Consider the following 18,413-nt stretch of genomic DNA (forward strand, 5'->3'; position numbering starts at 1 on the left):
GGTGACAACCGACCAACGTTCACTGCCGTTACTGATATCATCCGTGACGAAGTTCGACGAGTGATAACTCCCGTGGTACCACCTGGGGTTGGGTGCCCTGTACCATCATACACGAATGTGCCCCGCATTCCGGCTACTGCAGAGGAACGCGCAGTTACACAGATGTGCTCCGCACGCCGGTTTCAGCACCTCTTCAGCTTCCTCCTGATACGACGTAGCCCTTCAGACACGCCTTGACCCCGCCCACGCGGTATGAGCTAAGACGTCTCGAGTGCAAAGCAACTGTGTTGCGCAGATAAGACAATCTGCTGCTCTGCTACCACTTTGGGGAAACCGGTCACGTGATCCGTTGCTGCCCCGACCACAGGATGGGACTTCGCGGGTTCCCGCCCGATGCACCACTACTGCGCATCGGTGACGATTCCGAGAAATCGAGGAGTATCTTTCCACTCGGGAACTGCCGCCAAATTCTCCCGTAACTCAACAGCCCAGATCATCTTCACCCCGCAGGTACTCGTTTCCTAGCCGTAGCGTCTCTCCTCGACCCGCCAATGAACCGGTCCCCGAGCCCGCACCAGGGAAACTGAGACCAGCGTTCTCCGGGGGTGAGGCCTTTGCGGAGCATGCTCAAGATCCTCCACCGGCACGACACCCGCATGACAATCGGATTCAGACGTCCTTTGAAGAAAAGAAACTGATTTCGACCGATATTTCCGTCCTTGTCGACAATCACCAGGTAACTGCTCTCGTCGATAGCGGCGCTGATTATTCGGTTATAAGCTGGTCAGGCGCAAGCAAGCTGCGTAAAGTCACGATGCCGTGGTGTGGGCCGCAAATACGCACAGCTGGTAGACACCTAGTTGTGCCGACTGGTGTCTGCACCGCTCGAATCACAATTCAAGGTGAGACCTTCCCCGGCTGTTTTAGTGTGCTGCAGCTAATACTTGGTTTGGACTTCCTTCAAGAATACAGAGGTGTTATCAACTTTCCGGAGCTGTATGCTAAACTTTCGACACCGCGTCCTGTGAACGGTGAGATGGAGTTTACGTCTAGACCTGTGTTACGTATTTGCGGTGACAGCGTTACCCTATGTCCTTGAGCTAGCAAGTTTGTTACTGTCGAGTGCGAGCGATCACCTTTTGGTTGAGGTATCGCGGAATAAAACGTTTCACTGCTGCTCGCCTGGCAAATCTGTGTAGCGCGATGGCTTGTTGGCATCCGCAAGGGGAGAACGGAAATACTCATAACGAACTTCATCAAAGAACACCAGCATTTATCGGACAGGACAGCAGTCGCCCTCCTATAAGCAATAAGTGACCAGAAGACGCCAAGAAACGTAACAGTGCTGTCGGCATAGAGTGAACCGGGAGAAGCCATGCAAGTTGACGTAAACCCTAAACTGACGCCATCACGACAGCAACAGCTTCTCAGCGTTATCAACTCATTTACTGACTGTTTCGTTGTGTCATCGACAGTGCGGCAAACGAGAATAACTAAACATCGTATCATCACTCGCGAGGACGAGTGACCTATTCGGAAGCACCCTTACCGAGTTTGGACTAAAGAACGGGATGAAATTCGTCTTCAAGTGAAGAAAGTGGTCCAGGACGACGTCATACAGCCGTCGATAAGCCCGTAGGCATCACCGGTCGTTTTCATTGAGAAGAAGGATGGTGCTCTCCGTTACTGTGTGGACTACAATAAACACAACAAAGTGACAAAAAAGGACGTCTACCCTTTGCCACGCATTGATGACTCATTGAACCTCTTGCGCCGTCCTCGATTCTGTTCGTCCATTAATCGCCGCAGCGGTTACTGGCATATAGAGGTAGATGCACGAGATCGCGAAAAAGCAGCGTTTATTACATCTGACGGGCTGTTCGAATTTAGGGTGCTCCTTTTCCTATTGTGTTCGGCCCCAGCTACTTTCCAAAAAATGATGGACACTGTTTTCTCTGGACTAAAGTGGCAGACCTGTCTGGTCTATCTGGACGACGTTGCGGTGTTTTTAAAAACTTTCGCACAACATTTAAACCGCCTTCGTACAGTTCTTGAAGGCCTCCATTCCGCCCAGTTATCACTAAAGCCAAACAAGTGCCACTTTTGGTACGAAAAGCTGAAATTCTGGGCCACGTGGTAAGCTCTAAAGGCTTGCGTCCAGATCCCAAAAACCCGGCGGCGGTTGCTGCTTTTCCAACGCCAACCGACAAAAATGCCGTACCTTGTTTCCTCGGCCATTGTGCCTACAATCGTTGGTTTGTGGAAAACGTTTCCAACATTGCGGAACCGTCGACGCCCTTATCAAGGAAAGACGTATAAGTTTATGTGGGGCCAGGGCGACTGTGCAGCATTTGGCAAGCTCAAATGTCTCTTGCAGAGCCCACCTATACTCGGCCACTTCGACGAGCTGCACACCGATGCAAGCAACATCGGTTTGCGGCGGTACTCGTTCAGTGGCAAGTTGGTGTGAAGCGGGTCGTAGATTACGCGAGCCGTACTCTTTAACGCACTGAAAATAACTGTTCCACAGCTGAGAAAGAATGCGTAGCCGTCATATGGGCCATCACCAGATTTCGACCATATTCGTAGGGGAGACCCTCCAAGGTGGTTACTGATCATCCCTCCCTGTGTTGGTTGGCAAATCTAAAAGGTCCTTCCGAGCGTCTCGCTCGCTGGAGTCTCAGGTTGCAGGACTTTGATGTCAGTATCATCTACAAGTCGTGTGGTAAGCATAGCGACGCGGACTGCCTCTCCCGCGCCCCGATCGACAGAACCTCGGCCGACGAAGATGGTGACGAACGCTTTGTTGGCGCCATGACACCCACTGACCTTGCTCAAGAACAACGGAGTGATCCTGAGCTTCGCCGTGTCATCTATTACCTGGAAGGGCACACCTCTCGATTGCCAAGCCCTTTCGCACGCACTTGTACGTCGTTTTGTTCGCTCAGCAATATTCTGAAGAAGAAAAATTTCGCTGCCACAAAAATGACGTAACTTGTTTTTTTCTTCAAAACAAAGACGTAACTTGTTTATTCCACCGAAAGCCCTGCGTGAAGGGATTTTCAGGCATGTCACGATGAACTATCTTCAGGTCATCTTGCCCATATGCTATTCCGCATACGTGTCAGGTATTACTGGTCGAAGCTTGCCGGAGATGTGAAATGGTTGGCGCAGACTTGCCGGACTGCCAGAGGTGAGAAACGCCGCCAGCAAAACCTGCTGGGTTACTACAACAGATTGACCCTCCAAAGATACCGTTTCAGCAAGTCGGCATGGATCTGCTGGGACCTTTTCCTTCGTCGTCCTCGGGCAACAGATGGGTTGTGGTAGCGACAGATTACTCGACGCACTACTGCGAAACAACGGCTCTTGCCCGAAGCACAGCGGATGAAGTTGCGAAGTTCTTTATTGAGAACATCGTCCTTCGCCATGGTGCCCCAGCAGTAGTGATCACTGATAGAGGATCGGTGTTCACGGCGCAACTTTTTCGAGTAGTCCTAACCCTCGGCCAAACTAGTCACCGCCGTACAATCGCCTATCACCCCCAAGCAAGTTGACTTACGGAATGGCTGAACAGGACCATTGCCGATATGCTGTTAATGTACGTTGATGTTAACTACCGAAACTGGGATTCCATCCTTCCGTACGTAACCTTCGCCTACAATATGCAGGAAACAACACGGTTCACCCCATTTCGTTTGGTTCATGGTCGGTACGCCCTCACAATTTTGGACTCTATGCTTTCGCCTATCAACAACGCTACCTTCACTACAAATGCTGGAGAAATTGTTCATCGCGCAGGAGCCACACGGCAGCTAGCATGCCAAAGCATTCAATGTCAGCAGGCAGTCGATTCTCGGCGGTACAATGCGCGGTAGCAACAAGTTTAATACCAACCAGGACATTGATTGAATGGAGGGTTTAACGCGCCGACGCAACGCAGGCGATGAGGCGCGCCGTAGTGGAGGGCTCCGGATTAATTTTGACCACCTGGGGATCTTTATCGTCCGCCGAAATCTCGTACACACGGGCGTTTTTACTTTTCGCCTCCATCAGAAAAGCGGCCGCCGCAGTCGGGAATTGAACCCGCGACCTCGTGCTCAGCAGCGCAACGCCTTAGCCACTGAGCCACCGCGGCGGGTACCAACCAGGACAACTGGTCTGGGTGTGGAGCCCTGTTCGCCGCAGAGGTCACTCCTAAAAGTTGATGAGGCGTTACTTGGGCCCCTACAAGCTACTGCGTCGAACAGGTGCCGGCAATTACGAAGTGCTCCCCCAAGAAACTGTGCGTTCCCCTCGTAGCGCTAGACAATCTGCCGTCGTTCACGTTGCAAGAATGAAGCCGTACGACACCCGTGCGACTTCACATTAAACTGCTCTACAATTTTGCATCGGGACGATGCATGCACAGGGAAGGGGGTGATGCCGCAAGTATTCCCTGTTTTCAACTGTGGCACACGGCCATTTTCTCTACCGGGTTTTGTACGATTGTACAAAAATAGGGGGAGGAGAAAAGAAGGTTGACGAGCAAGCCCTACAGCTTTTGGTGCTTCGGTTCCACTGTCAGCTTGTGTGTCGTCTTCAAGTGCTGCTGGCCGAGAAAATACTTTTTTTCCGCCTGTATTTGTGACAGTATATATTTTAATTCGTTTCTAAAGGGCACTTAAATAGTCGTTCGGATCGCGATTGTTACCCATCAGTAGCGCCACTAACCCTGCCGTCAATGTATTTCTAGCATAACGAAGTTTCAGTGACGTCATACGTACACTTTAGCGACTCGAGCTACGTCAACATAAACCCCAGTCACCACATTTGCCTGTTTGGTCGGATCGGCAAATGAGTGCGAGCGATGCGCGAGTCCCATCTGCCGCGCTACGAAGGACCGTGCCTGGCTACTGTTGCGTTAAGGACTTCTATCGAAGAAAAGTCGGGGACCCAGTAAGCTTACACAAATTCCCCCAAGACCAAGCGCCGCGCACACGGCTGAAAGAGCCCCATGGTCGTTGCGCTGGTGGGACCACAGCCGCGAATTAGCTCTGGCTGGCGCATGTAGGTCGAGCGATAGCTTGGTACCGCAGAAAAAATGGGGCTCAAGTTCCAAGCAAAGCTGCAAATACGCGAAGGAGGTAATGATGTGATTGAGAACTGCATTATAAATTGTCATGTGCACCTCTTACGAAAGCGAAAATCAAATATCTGCCTAGGATCTGTAGGCAGACCTGTAGGCACACAGGACGGGGGCTCCCAGCGAGCGTGTCCCCCCCCCCCCCCCTTTCCTGCCTGGCGCGTCGTTCTCTAGCCGCGGCATAAATTAATTAGCACTTGGAGCGCCTGCATCCTGTCGACGGCCGCTTTGTAGTTGGGTGACGAGATCAGTACGTAGGATATTTAGCAGAAACTACCGCCGACGCGGAATCGACAGTACTGCGGCAGCTCTGAACTTCTGTAGTGCTGGGCGACTGCAAACAGTGATATTCGTCCGACAGTCGCATCCTCCGTGGGAGCGAAGAAGCTGGCTGAGCGTTAGCCCGTCTCCGGAGACGTCACGACCTTCCTCGGATTTTTCCGCTTAAATGCTTCCTCGTGTTAATACTGCTTAATGACTGTGCGAGAACTGACGCCGCAGAGAAGTCGCAGCATACCACAGCACCGCATGGTAGACACACATGGCAGAGTGTACTTGGTGCACGGTGACGTCACTGCTGAAATCGGTGCCTAGAGTCCGAAACCGAAGTCTGCTCACATAAATCGTGCGGTAATAAAGTATTTACTCACAGTATCTGAATGTGAGAGCTTGTATCCTGCTTTCTAAAGAAACATTAAACGTATGCAACAAAGAACGCACAAGCGACAACAAAAGTATTGATGTCTCAACGACTGTAAATTCTGCCAATGCTAATAAATCTGATTCCTGCTGAACTTCGAGTTGCATTAGCATTCTACAATACCTATTACCGCCATAATTGACGCGATTGGCTGTATCACCTCTACGACAGACCCAAAGAGCGCTTATCCGCGCCAAGTCAACAGCTTCGTTTAAAGAAATCCGTGCATGCCCAGGAAAACAAAGAGGGTCAACCTCAACCTCATGAGATGGAACAAGACATCTAAATGTCCGTTGGGGAGGGGAAACTTTAGGTGCAGTCAGGGCAGAGCAGGCTGAAAGATAATGTGTGATTACAACCGGAGAAACAATCGACGCACTTCAATTCTGTAGTGCTAATATGATCCCCAAAAGATTCAGCATAAAATATGGGGATAAAATCAAATAGACGAAGCGAAAATGACCAGTTAACGGAGGGACAACATATACCTAATCCTGATTATTCTTCGCACCCTGAGGCACCTGTGGCAATAATCGCATCAGGCTGAATAGAGGCCAAATGATCTTCGAGGAGCCTATTGCGTAGACGAGAAGGCCATAATGTCGCATTTATGGGGATGATGTTGCGGAAGTTCATCTCGCGCTGAGTACCCCTACCAAAGAGAGGTGTGACCCTACTGATCCATACCCGTAATGGAGAAATAAAGTTTTTAATTATTTTGCCAGCACGTCGACGGGCGGGTGGGTCAGCGCCTGATCACAATAGAACAAGGTGACACGAGGGAGAAGAGATCTTTTGAAGGTAAGTTGCGCTTGTTATCATCGCAGATTCTGACACAGGAAAAGAACGTACACTTTCACGAGAAGATAGCGCACGTCAACTGAGAACCGATTTAAGCCGGGGCTGTCTTTTAGCTAGTATAAAACTTAGTGTTTCTTATCAAGGAGGGATCATCTGTTGGCTACTTTTTTAACTGCCTTTGTAGGAAGCTAGCAACATTCATCTGCCAAGTACTTTTGTCTTCCACGATTGTCCTCAACGATTTACCCTCCTTCTGAGTCTTCAGCCGGAAAATAAGGACGTAGACTAACCTGTGATCCTCTTTTGACTGCTTTGACCAGGTAATCTAAATACAACATGACTATCGGCAGACGCTCGCATCTTTTACAGGTGCTTTTCCTTAGCTCCCTCGTCTCGGCGGCAGTTCTTGCAGATGGCTGCTTCCGGCTTTTCCTGGTACTGTGATTCTTCACAAAGGACGAATTCTCTGGTTTTGTCGGAATGTAACAGCATAAGGTCACTGTCATGGAGGCAATCGACAGTTACTTTAAAAGTTGAGCCTGAACCCTTTGCAAACGTCTTGCAGCCAATTACGCCTCGATCCTCTAGGTAATGCAAGTGTCTTTTCCCCCTTCTGAAACACAATTAGCAACAGTGTGTACCATAGCTAGAAGGTCGAGAGGCTTTGGTTGCGGATCAGCTGCAAACTTCGGCCTTTTGGTCAGAAAGTCGTGGATCTTTTCTGACAACTGGACTTTTGACGGATTTTGCACAGCAACAGAATAGGTCGCACAGTTCACCTGCGCAGAAAGATCCCACCAGTGCAGCTGTCGTCTGTTGGGCTGTTCCCACAATCACGACGCAACTCTTTCTCGCCGCTAAACAAGCGGCTATCTTCATTTCCGGGTGGTGGCCGTGATTTCTCGTTCGCCTTGTTCACGGGAATGAAGATAGGCGGCAGATTACCAGCGGGAAGGGGTTATGTCAAACTTGAGGGAAAACCCTAGCAGACACGATTTCCCTGGCCGGACCTTTATACGCGTACGAACTCTGCGATCTATTCTCGCTCGTTTCACCAGTTTCTACCGTGATAAGGCGCTGAGCCACGCACCGTTTGACGCTCGCGCAATATTATTAAACAATTCGGCGGCTCTACATTGCGGGCGATACGATCTAGGGCTCCAGAGCGCATAAAATGAAGCTGATTCCGTAATAAAGATGTACAGCGACCTGTTAATGACAGATTCATACGCTCGTAGGAAGGTATTCACAGAGAGTATGCAGTATCTGGATAACACTGGAGGAATCCAGGCTTCCATATGAAGTACCCGTTAGACGCACACTTAGGCAATCCTAAACAGCAGGGTAGCGCCTGCCGTTCAAGGAGGACCACTCGATTAAGCTTGTACATGGCAGGCTCAGAGAATAACACGCATTCAAACTCTAAAATAGGGTGAACATACATTCGGTATATCATAAGTTAGTTCCTCCGCATACCCTTCCTTATTGGCTGAGAACGCGCAGCATTGTTGTTGTTGTTTTTTTCTTTAGGTACACCACATACCCAATTAGGGAAGCGCCCAATAAACTGAAGAAAAAAGAATTCTTGTTTCATTTCCAGCGCTAAAAAAGATAATTTACGACGGTTGGAAAGTGTTCTGGATCCATGAACGACAGAAAAAAAGAAAACGGAAAATTTAAGGCGAGAGTGACTAATCCTTATCCTAATGTGAATCTTTACTCTTCAGGGAAGTGCAGGAGGACAGAGCAAATAACCCGGCAGCACAACCCCGTTTTGGAAGCCCCGAATGATAGAAGAGCCGGCAGTGATAAGCTATCCCCAGACTACAACGCGGCACCTCACGGAACTGAAAGACCTCTCGCACAATCAGCTTGGTTTTCTGTGGATAGACAGGATATGGCCTTCTTGAGAGATATTTGAAACATCATATAATTCACAAAAGATTTGCTGTGGCGATTAATTTAACAGGTGGGACACACGATGCCAAAAACTTGTGGGGACCAGGGTTCCGGCCGCAAGGCTAGCTCGGCTGAACTCCGCCACGGACCGCCGACCGGCGTAGCGGCAGAGAGCAGCAAGGAACACACAAACACAACGAAACGGCTAAACACTCGTTTATTGGCGCTCCACCAATAACGTAGCCGACCCAGCCGTCCGGCGAGGATCAGGAGGCAGGCGCAAAGGGGGCAGACAAAGGAAGGGGAAAGCCGGATCTCCGGTACTCACGTCTCTCCTCGTTGCCCGCTCGAACCCAAGAGCCCTTCCTTCGTCCCGCGCACCGAGACCGGCACACCGGGGCCCCGAAGAACCGGTCACGTGACGAGCGAGCGTCACGCCGCCGCCACGGCGGGAGCGACGCAGCCGAGGGGAGAGAAGGAGCCTTCCCCCCTTTCCTCGGCGGCGGGCGGCGAGGAATGGCGGAACGCGCCAAGACTCTGGGTTTCTCACATCCCTCCCCCCTTTTGACCGAAGCCCCTCGGACTCGAGGGGTCCGGCCGCAAGGCTAGCTCGGCTGAACTCCGCCACGGACCGCCGACCGGCGTAGCGGCAGAGAGCAGCAAGGAACACACAAACACAACGAAACGGCCAAACTCTCGTTTATTGGCGTTCCACCAATAACGTAGCCGACTCTCGCTCGTCCCGACCCAACCGCCCGGCGAGTATCAGGAGGCAGGCGCAAGGGGGTAGACAAATGAAGGGGGGGAAGCCGGATCTCCGGTACTCACGTCTCTCCTCGTTGCCCGCTCGAACCCAAGAGCCCTTCCTTCGTCCCGCGCACCGAGACCGGCCCACCGGGGCCACCGGGGCCCCAAAGAGCCGGTCACGTGACGAGCGACCGCCACGCCGCCGCCGCCACGCCGCGACGGGAGCGACGCATCTGCCGAGGGGAGAGGAGTCTTCCCCCTCGCCTCGGCGGCGGGCGGTGAAGAATGGGGAACGCGCCAGGACTCTGGGTTTCCCACAAACTATCGTGATAGGGTCACTACTAGACCTGCCGTCAACAGTCGGCCAAGACGACACTGAAACACCTTGAGAAGGTATAGTTAGATCAACAACATTGCGTTATTTCCTTGAGGTAGGTTGAAGAATCCGAATTTATGCGTGTTAAATTGTTACCTGTATTTGAATCCAACGAGAGATTACCGCAAACATCTGTCCTGAAGCCCAAAGTAGCATGGGGGATATCATAAAGTCTCTCATGGCATAATGGGTAGTAAAGCCGATGCAATAGCCAGATCAAGTGGTTTGGAGTCAATGCACTACTGAGAAAGTTAGCGTTGGCCAATTAGAATGGGAGACAACCGGGTAGCCTTAACTCCAACGCTAAAATTTCAGTCTGTACGCTCAACTTGGAAGTAAACTTTTGTATTATGGGCAAAATTGGTTGAAATCAAAATTAACACACCACCACCTCGGGTAGGTTGGTCTAGTCTGGAGGTGCGGTAATTACAAAGAACAAAAGTTCGGTTGCTACTCAGCCAGGTTTCCTGTAGCGAAATTACGCCTGGGAAATATTGGCAGGGCAGACAAAGTAAATCCACAAAGCCGGCTGAGACAGAGCGACAATTCCACTGAAGAACTTTGAGAGCACCTATGACTCGGAGAGAACCGCTGCAGCAACTGCAGCCTCCAATTTCGGATCCTTGGGCTTTGAAACAAATTTAGCTTTCTTGTATTTTGCTTTTGGTTGCATGTCAGGCCTACAGTATAAGGCGATCCAAAACGTTTACTTGACTGAGAAACAGACCCCATAGGCCAAGCCTGAAGCTCCATGTCCGAATGTGAAAAGGAGAAGGGAGGCAATACTTTGTGTCAATGGTAGACAACGAACAGACGAGGGGAAAGCTTCAGAGCAAGTGAGAGGTACCGACCTACGCACGGAAGCATTGAGAGTAGGTGTGGCTGTTATCAGAATCCGAGGTAATATTTGCGGCTGAGAGCAGTGGCCCTTCGTTAATGGTGGGCACTTGAGGAATCACTTGTGGTGAAGACGTGCACAGGGTCGGATGGGGATGCAAATATGGTACCAGCAGAGTACCAATTGTGAGAGACATGCACTCGATTATGCTAGAAGATAACTGAATGATTACTGAAGACACCCCTTTCTTAACAGCCCCTGCAACAACAGAAAAAAAACTGCCAGCGAAGAAGGATTGTCGGAGCTTGCCTGACGCTTTACCACCGCCGCAACAACGGTACTGACTGCGGCTGGGTCAGCGAGTGATGAATGTTTCGCCGCAACTCCAGCGTGACATGCATGCCCCCTTTCTTTGACAGTGGCAGCAGCATCCCTACTCGAGCAGCGACGATTATTCAGGACCTCAATACGTTTGACTTCTTGAGCCCTAGCAGAGCAATTTGTATAGTCAGCTGAGTGTGCAGCTGCACATAAACAACATTTCCCATCCTGAGCAGAGCAAATGTCGACAGAATGACTCTCAACGCATGCACGACACCGACGAAACGATTTGCATGCCTGGAATAGAAGGCTAAAACGAAAACGGCTGTGGCACTGAAGGGGCCGGTAAGAGGGAGGCTCCACACGGTAAATGAGTGGCTATACTTTAATGTCAGATGGACAGGCGATTCCAACAAACGTAGCCACGAGACTCTGTTGGCACCCTCTTTTCATCTGCAACAGTACACCGAGGTGACTCCTGCACTGCAACCGAAAACTGCTGAAGCCCCTTCTAAAGTGTCGTCTGGACATCAACACCTCGAATGACGCCTTTCACGCAATCAACGGGGGGGGGGGGGGGGGGTAAATGCAATAACCTGAAGAGAGGCAAAAAAAAATCCCCGCATTTCCCCGAGGGGAAGAATGTGAAAGTGCGAATGCACGAGTTGAATTTGCGCGGTTCGGTAATGTTCGCGAAAGAGAGATCACACACACACACACACAACTACAAAGAAAGAAAGATGCATTTAAGCGGGTGCATTAGCCCTTCTCACGCCCGATTCCTGGCCAATCCCCCACGTGGGTATGTGCCATGTCAGCGGCCAGGCAGCGCGCGCCCATCTCCCCCCGTTGCCAAGAAAGACGAGGAAATTCCTGGCCAATCCCCCACGTGGGTATGTGATGCGGACATCGCCGGTGGACGCAGGTTCAGGGTCGCTTAAGAAGTGCATTGCACTTAAAATTGTCCATTTCAGGAGGTCAGTGACACACGTTTCGTCTGACGATGGCTACAATACGCCACGTCAAACCTCAGTGATGTACTCGAACTTCCCAGTAGCAGCTCGAAGTGCCTTTTGCGCAGCCCGCGGGTTCTTCAGCAGAATAAATCTGCCACCCACTGGCACAAGAGCCAGGGGGATGCTGCCCACCTCACTGCGCTTTAGGGCTACATCCTATGTATGAATAGAGGTCCCCTACGGTGAATTGCCCCGGCCAGGAGACTCAACAGACATCCAGGCGAAGTTATTGTCAACTTGGAAGAAATGAAAAGACCCCAAGAATGACGAGAAATAACCGCTGATGATGATGATGATGATGATGATGATGTCCTCAAAGACAAGGGTGGATTGGCCCAGGGCTAAATCGGTTGTTGAAATACGTGGGGACTTCAAAATACCAAATTATTTCCGGAAAGAGGCTGGAAAAGGAAACTTAGTTAAAAATATAGCCCGAATTATCATTAATTAGCACCCTCCAGCAATTCAAACGGCCTGAAGCAGAAAGAAAATTTTGAATGCAATTATATATACAGTAATACCTCGTTAACTCGAACTCGCATATCTCGAAAAATCGGCTAAGTCGAAATTTTCCGCGGCACCGAACGTTTTCCTCTACTTCCGATGTATATTTTTCCCTTTATCTCGAAGTATTTTTGGGTCGGATTGCGGATAACTCGAAATCTTGACTGGGAGTGGAACGAAAATTCCGCCGCCGGACCATTTCACAAGATTCGCGCGATGCTGCCACGCCTGAAGTCCGTCGATTTTTTTTCTTATTTAGCCGCGCCTGCCATACGTCGATGCTTTTCGCTAACGTAGGGGACGGCCGAAACGACGTCGATGACGAACCAGCTCGAGAGGTGCCGACATCTTCTGAGACGAGAAATTTACTGCGCTTGCTTCGAAATAAGGTCGAGTGCAGCGGCGGGGAAGATCGACTGATGCGATGCGTCAAGCAGCTGGAGGACGCTTTCCTAGGCCCGAGTACGACCGCAAAGCAGACGAGTATTAGGCAGTTTTTTTCTGCTAAATAAAATGGCAGTGCGGCAAAACCCAGCCGGTTAAAGTCTCTTCTATGTTATTTTTTTCTCTTTTAAACCTGCACGAGAAGAAAGATTAGAAACTGCCGCTGAAGAGCCGGTAAGTAGTAGTGATTTTTCTGAAGAGCGCTTATTTTTCCCGGTGATCAGCGCAACTTTGCTTATCTCGAAAATCTGTTTATCTCGAAATTTTCCCTGGTTTTTACGACTTCGAGTTAACGAGGTATTACTGTATATATATTACTGATATATATATATATCAAGGTTGCAGTCGTCATTGCCAGTGCTATTCGGCTTTTTTCGAAATATACTATAGGGCCGAATGACGTGTGCTTGTCACGTATTCGGCCCTATTGTATATTTCGAAAAAAGCCGAATAGCACTGCCAATGACGACTGCAACCTTGATATGTATCTTTACCGAGTCCCTCGTCCCGTATCTCTCTGTTCTGCTATATATATATATGTATATATATATATATATATATATATATCTTTTTGCAAACCCCAAATTTTATACGCCAATAGATAATATAATTGGAATCGAAAAAGGAAAAAGTCAACCCCAAACGCTCAATTGGGTCCTTCAAAAGCTTGCTGTTGAGAAAGGGCGGCAGTCGAGAAAAATAAGTTCGATTGTTCAGGAACCTCGCACCGCACACATAGTTCCGTAGGTAAAAGTCCTGATCTGAACAGATAGAAATTAAGCCTTGGAATCCTGCAGCGCAGCTCGGTGAAGGTCACCTCGCATTGCCGAGAACCACAAAAATGAACATTCCACAGTCGAAGTTTAAATGTTGGTACTCTTCAAATGATAAAAGTGAGTCTGAACGAGTAGCGTCGAAATGCCAATATCGTCTTAATCTTGAAGATGCAAATAGAGTCAGATTACGTATTCCGAATTGAGTGGGAGCTTTGACAACGAGATTATGTAAATGGTCCGCTAGCTCGTTGCCCCTGATGTCCGTATGACCAGGGACCCAAGACAAGCGTACCTCCTTCACGTACCAAGCAACAAAAAACAGTAGTGTGCGGTACAATGGAGAGTCGGAAGAGGAAATTAATGCCAATGTAACTGCCATCGAATCAGATATGATGATTTTTGGTACATGCGTCGGTACTTTGCATAGATCGAGAGCTATTGCTAAAAATTCGGCCATCAAAATGGGTGTGTAACCCGGGATTCGTAGCGAATAACTCACATCCAGAGATTGTGAGAAAATACCAATTCCAGCTGCTTCACCATTTTGAGATGCATTAGTATAAATCACAGAAGAAGCAGTGTAATTCGATACATATTCTGTTAAAATAGCGGCTAATAGCGAGCCTGGGAGAAGTTTTGCAGCCGAAGGGAAGCGGTTTTGAAAGTAAAACTCAGTTTCTCGCTCGATTGTGGATACCGGAATGACCTCATATAGCTTAACAGAAATACAATCCAGGCATGATTGAACGAATAACACTTAGGAAGAAATACGTTTAGGCCACGGAGATGTAAAAAATAAACTCGGATCACAAATAAATACAGGCTTGGCAGCTTCAGAGGGGGCTTCGTACATGCGGAGGTAAGTTTGCACCGTCAGCAATAGAAATCGCACCCTGAGTTCAGGAACGCGTGCCTCTAACTAAAGAACTCGGTTCGAGACAAACCGGGGTACGCCAAGGCAAAATCAAAGAATGCGCCTTTCTAACTGGTATAACGGTCACAGTTTGTAGATAGAAATAATCCAACATTCCAAGTCAGCACCTTCGGCTTCTTCTAGTATCTAGGCCGGCAACAAGAGAGTTTGCTTTTAGGGGGTCCGGACCATCACTTGGCCATACGAGGAACCTGCAATAAAACTAAAGCAAGTTTTTAAGCGGGGGACGCAAGAAAGTCAGTTGCTCTGAAAATAAATGAATAAATTGAATTGAATGCCAGCAGAAAAAACATGAAACAAGACGAAAAAGTAAGTAATAATGCAGAAGAGTCGACGCAACCACCAAAATACGGATGGTTTCACTCAAGCCTTCAGGCTGCGACGACGAAAAGTAAGAAGGAAAAAATCGCACTTCTTTCGAAAAATCTAGGATTATAAGTGTCAGAAAGACCGAAAAATCAGACAGATGAGGCAACGTTTTTTGTCTGCTTTTAATTTTTTTGATGTCATGCGCCTTCGAAGCAAACCACTGGGATGTCCTTTTAATGCGAAAGCATTCAATTGTCCATTTAGCGAAAAAACCCGCATGCGGCATCTTTGTTAGCCAAACAGCTCCCAAACTGAGGGGATTATGCAGTTGTGGTTGTAGTTCCTTTTGTTTCGGCATATACCGATTTGAGGGATTAGCATGAGTAGGAATTTTGAAGGGCTAATCTTCCCGATTTACAAAACTGCCACGTGGAAACAAAAGAAAATTTAATCAAGAAAAAACGCACGATAAAATGTGAGAATCAGTAGTAGAAAACGCTCGATCAATTGATGACAAGGTTTAACGCGCCGGCGCTGCACAAGGGATGAGGCGCGCCGTTTTGGAGGGCTCCAGATCAATTTGACCACCTGCGGATCTTTAACGGGCGTCGAAATCTAGAACACACCGCAGTTTTCAATTTTCGCCTATATCAGAAAAGCGCCCACCGGCCGCGGTCGGGAATTGAATCCGCGTCCTTGGGCTCAGCAGCACAACGCATTAGCCAGTGGTCCATCGCGGTGGGTGCAGAAAATTGTTCGTCCGCATTGTATGTCGGAATTTATATAGATTACTTGCGAACCACTTGGATATCTATTTCAAAGACGTAAGTATAAGAATAGGGTGGAGTGTACCCAGCAGGCATTCTCAGATAAGGAATGACAGCCTACAGCATTGTCCCTGAAGAAGAAAGTGTATGACAGCTGCATCTTACCGGCACTCACATACTAGGCAGAAACTTGGAGGCTCACAAAAATGGTTCAACCTAAATTGAGGACGATGTAGCGAGCAATTGAACGGAAGATGATAGGTGTAACATTAGGGAACAAGAAGAAAGCGGAGTGGGTCAAGGAACGAACGCATGTTGAGGACATGTAAGTTGCAATTAAGAAGAAATGGCTGTGCGAAGTGCATGCAATGCGAAGGGAAAATAACCGTTAACTGGTCATTAAGGGCGACAGAGTGGATTCTGAGAAGGCAAGCGTGGCAAGGGTGAGGCAGAAAGTTAGGCGGGGAGATGAAATCAAGAAGTTTGCGAGGATGAATTGGTCGCAGTTAGCACAGGACCGGGATAATTGGAGATCTATGGGAGAGGCCTTTGCCCTGCAGTAGGTGTTGACAGGCTCCTGCTGATGAAAGCCTTCGAAGTTTGCTGTAATTTTTTTATTGTGACAAATGCATAAAACACGAGTCGAGTTAGCACACCTCTAAGTTCATCCTTAGCTTTTTGAATACGGATGCCATTAGAAACGGTGCCGTTTGCCCAAATATGGCGTAATGACGAATGTGATTTATTATCTTCAATTCTTCTGGTTAAATGACAGGTTGTCTTCAGAGAAATATCGCTCATCCTTTGTATGCACTGCCGTCGCCTAAAATCAACGAGGAAAAATCGTTCCCACTGCTGGCGCAGGGATTATATACGCACCCGCATTTAATGAGAGTGGTTACAAAAAGAGCGTTGCTGACGTGGCTGCCAGCAACCTCACAGACGACGAAGGACGGCTGCTTGTGCTACGAAAAGGGTAAATAAACTTCAAACTTATAAACTTCAAGAAACACGCCAGCATTTCTGTTTTATTATAGGAAAAAAAAAGATGTCGCAATAGGAACAGACGGCGGAGACACTGACGACGCTGTCGCTCCTTTGCGATATTGTGAAGACTACTTTTTTGCTATATTGCGCCATTTGACATAAACGAAGGCACCTCTAGAGATGCAGAGTTTCCCCGTATTTAAGACAATGAAAACGAGGAACGGAGATGGGGTTTGCTTAGCAGACACTGCAGAATGTTGTGGGCCTGCCGGGGTATAGGCCAGTGCCCCAAAACTGTCGAATTCTTGCTGCGTCTAGTGAAGAACGCTCAAAACAGCTGAGTTGCGTCAGCTTCTTTAACACCAATCACACAGAAGAGGAAGTTGTTCAATGGGCTGAGTAGCATTGTGGCCAAGGCCAGGGTCCCAGCAGGTGAAAGGGCCACTCCCATGCTTGCGATACATGCGCAGCAAGTTTTCCTCCCAATGAGTCTGTCCACTGGGCGGTCTGTTCTGTTCATTAGAATGATAGCGCGAGCATTGGTACGAAAACGTTTTCTTTTTTTTTCTGTTTGAGACAGTGTTCATTTATTCCTGTATTAAACAATGGGAGCCGCCTTAGAATTAAGCTTGTCGTGTATGAGATTGCATGGTAGCACATTTCGTTGAATACGATAGCCTTCTGCTGTCCCGATCATGTAACAGGCTCTCTTGTCGCCCGATTTTTCCCCTCATGCCGTTTGCCTCCCCTATCGCTCATCCCATGAACAACACAATCAACGCTTGCTGAATCCAGTTAAATGTTCCCGTGTTCGGCCTTCTCGCGCCCAATCTTTTCTGACCTTTCCGGTCTTTTTTTTTTGCAACAGCTGGAACAACAGCTCTGTTATTTTGGTGTTTGCTTTGATCTCGCTTGCGCACGTCACCGTTTTTAACGGCGTGTTTTTTATCTCCAAATGTAAAAACTAATTCAGCTTATATGCTTAATCAAAATGACGCTCGTCCTCTTTGTTATGTAACTACATTTTACCCCTATAAAGCGCGAGGTTTCCTTTGCGCTCTAAAAAGGAGACATGCACCAGTCATGCCAGCGGGTTTAGTTTGTAATTTTCTTGCATATATTATATGCTGTGAGTTCAAGCGGCCTTTATGTTGTTTTTTGGCATAGCCGTTGAATCTAGTGGCACGAAGGTAGAAAGAACGATCGACCCACATGAACACCAAAATGTTTGCGTTTAGGTAACGAGAGACAATTGTCTGTATGACGAGGTTCACTTGCGACTACGACTGAGCGGAAGGGAAATGACTTCTCTCTTTGTCTTAGCACCGGCTAGATCTTTTCCAGAATATCTGAGTGCGCACGGCACGTGCAGGAAGAGGAGGCTGTATATTGTAATTGTTACGCGTCCTGAATGTATGAAAGGGTTATAAAAATGGGTTGTTGCATCACACTGCAGACGATTACCCTCTCTCCGACTCGTCGTCATGTCGCATAAGTTATTACCAAACCACAGGGGCGTTAAAGCGTGTTGTCTTTGTTGAAAAGTGCCGCAACTAGAAACACTCTACAGTCAAACCCGCTCGCAGCGAACTGCAGTATGTACCACGATTAGTTCGATATATCCAATAGTTCGAAATAGCCGAACCCGCCAACCACGAGTTTTTTGTTACGAGTTCGCAGTACGCGGGACCCCCCCCCCCTACCCCCCCCCCCGTCCTCTTGCCATACCCGCATGCAGAAACGAACATAATAACGTATTCCATTACCATACAAAAAACTAACTTTATTGCAAGCAATAAAGCTACTTTTTGCTGTAACTACCTACTTTCCCAAAAGCGGTGATTTTTCATTTGACTTTCTTTTTGGAGG

The sequence above is a fragment of the Haemaphysalis longicornis genome, unplaced genomic scaffold (genome assembly GCF_048455015.1).
Source record: "Haemaphysalis longicornis isolate Haplotype H1 unplaced genomic scaffold, Haemaphysalis longicornis Haplotype H1 scaffold_5, whole genome shotgun sequence".
Taxonomy (NCBI): Eukaryota; Metazoa; Arthropoda; class Arachnida; order Ixodida; family Ixodidae; genus Haemaphysalis; species Haemaphysalis longicornis.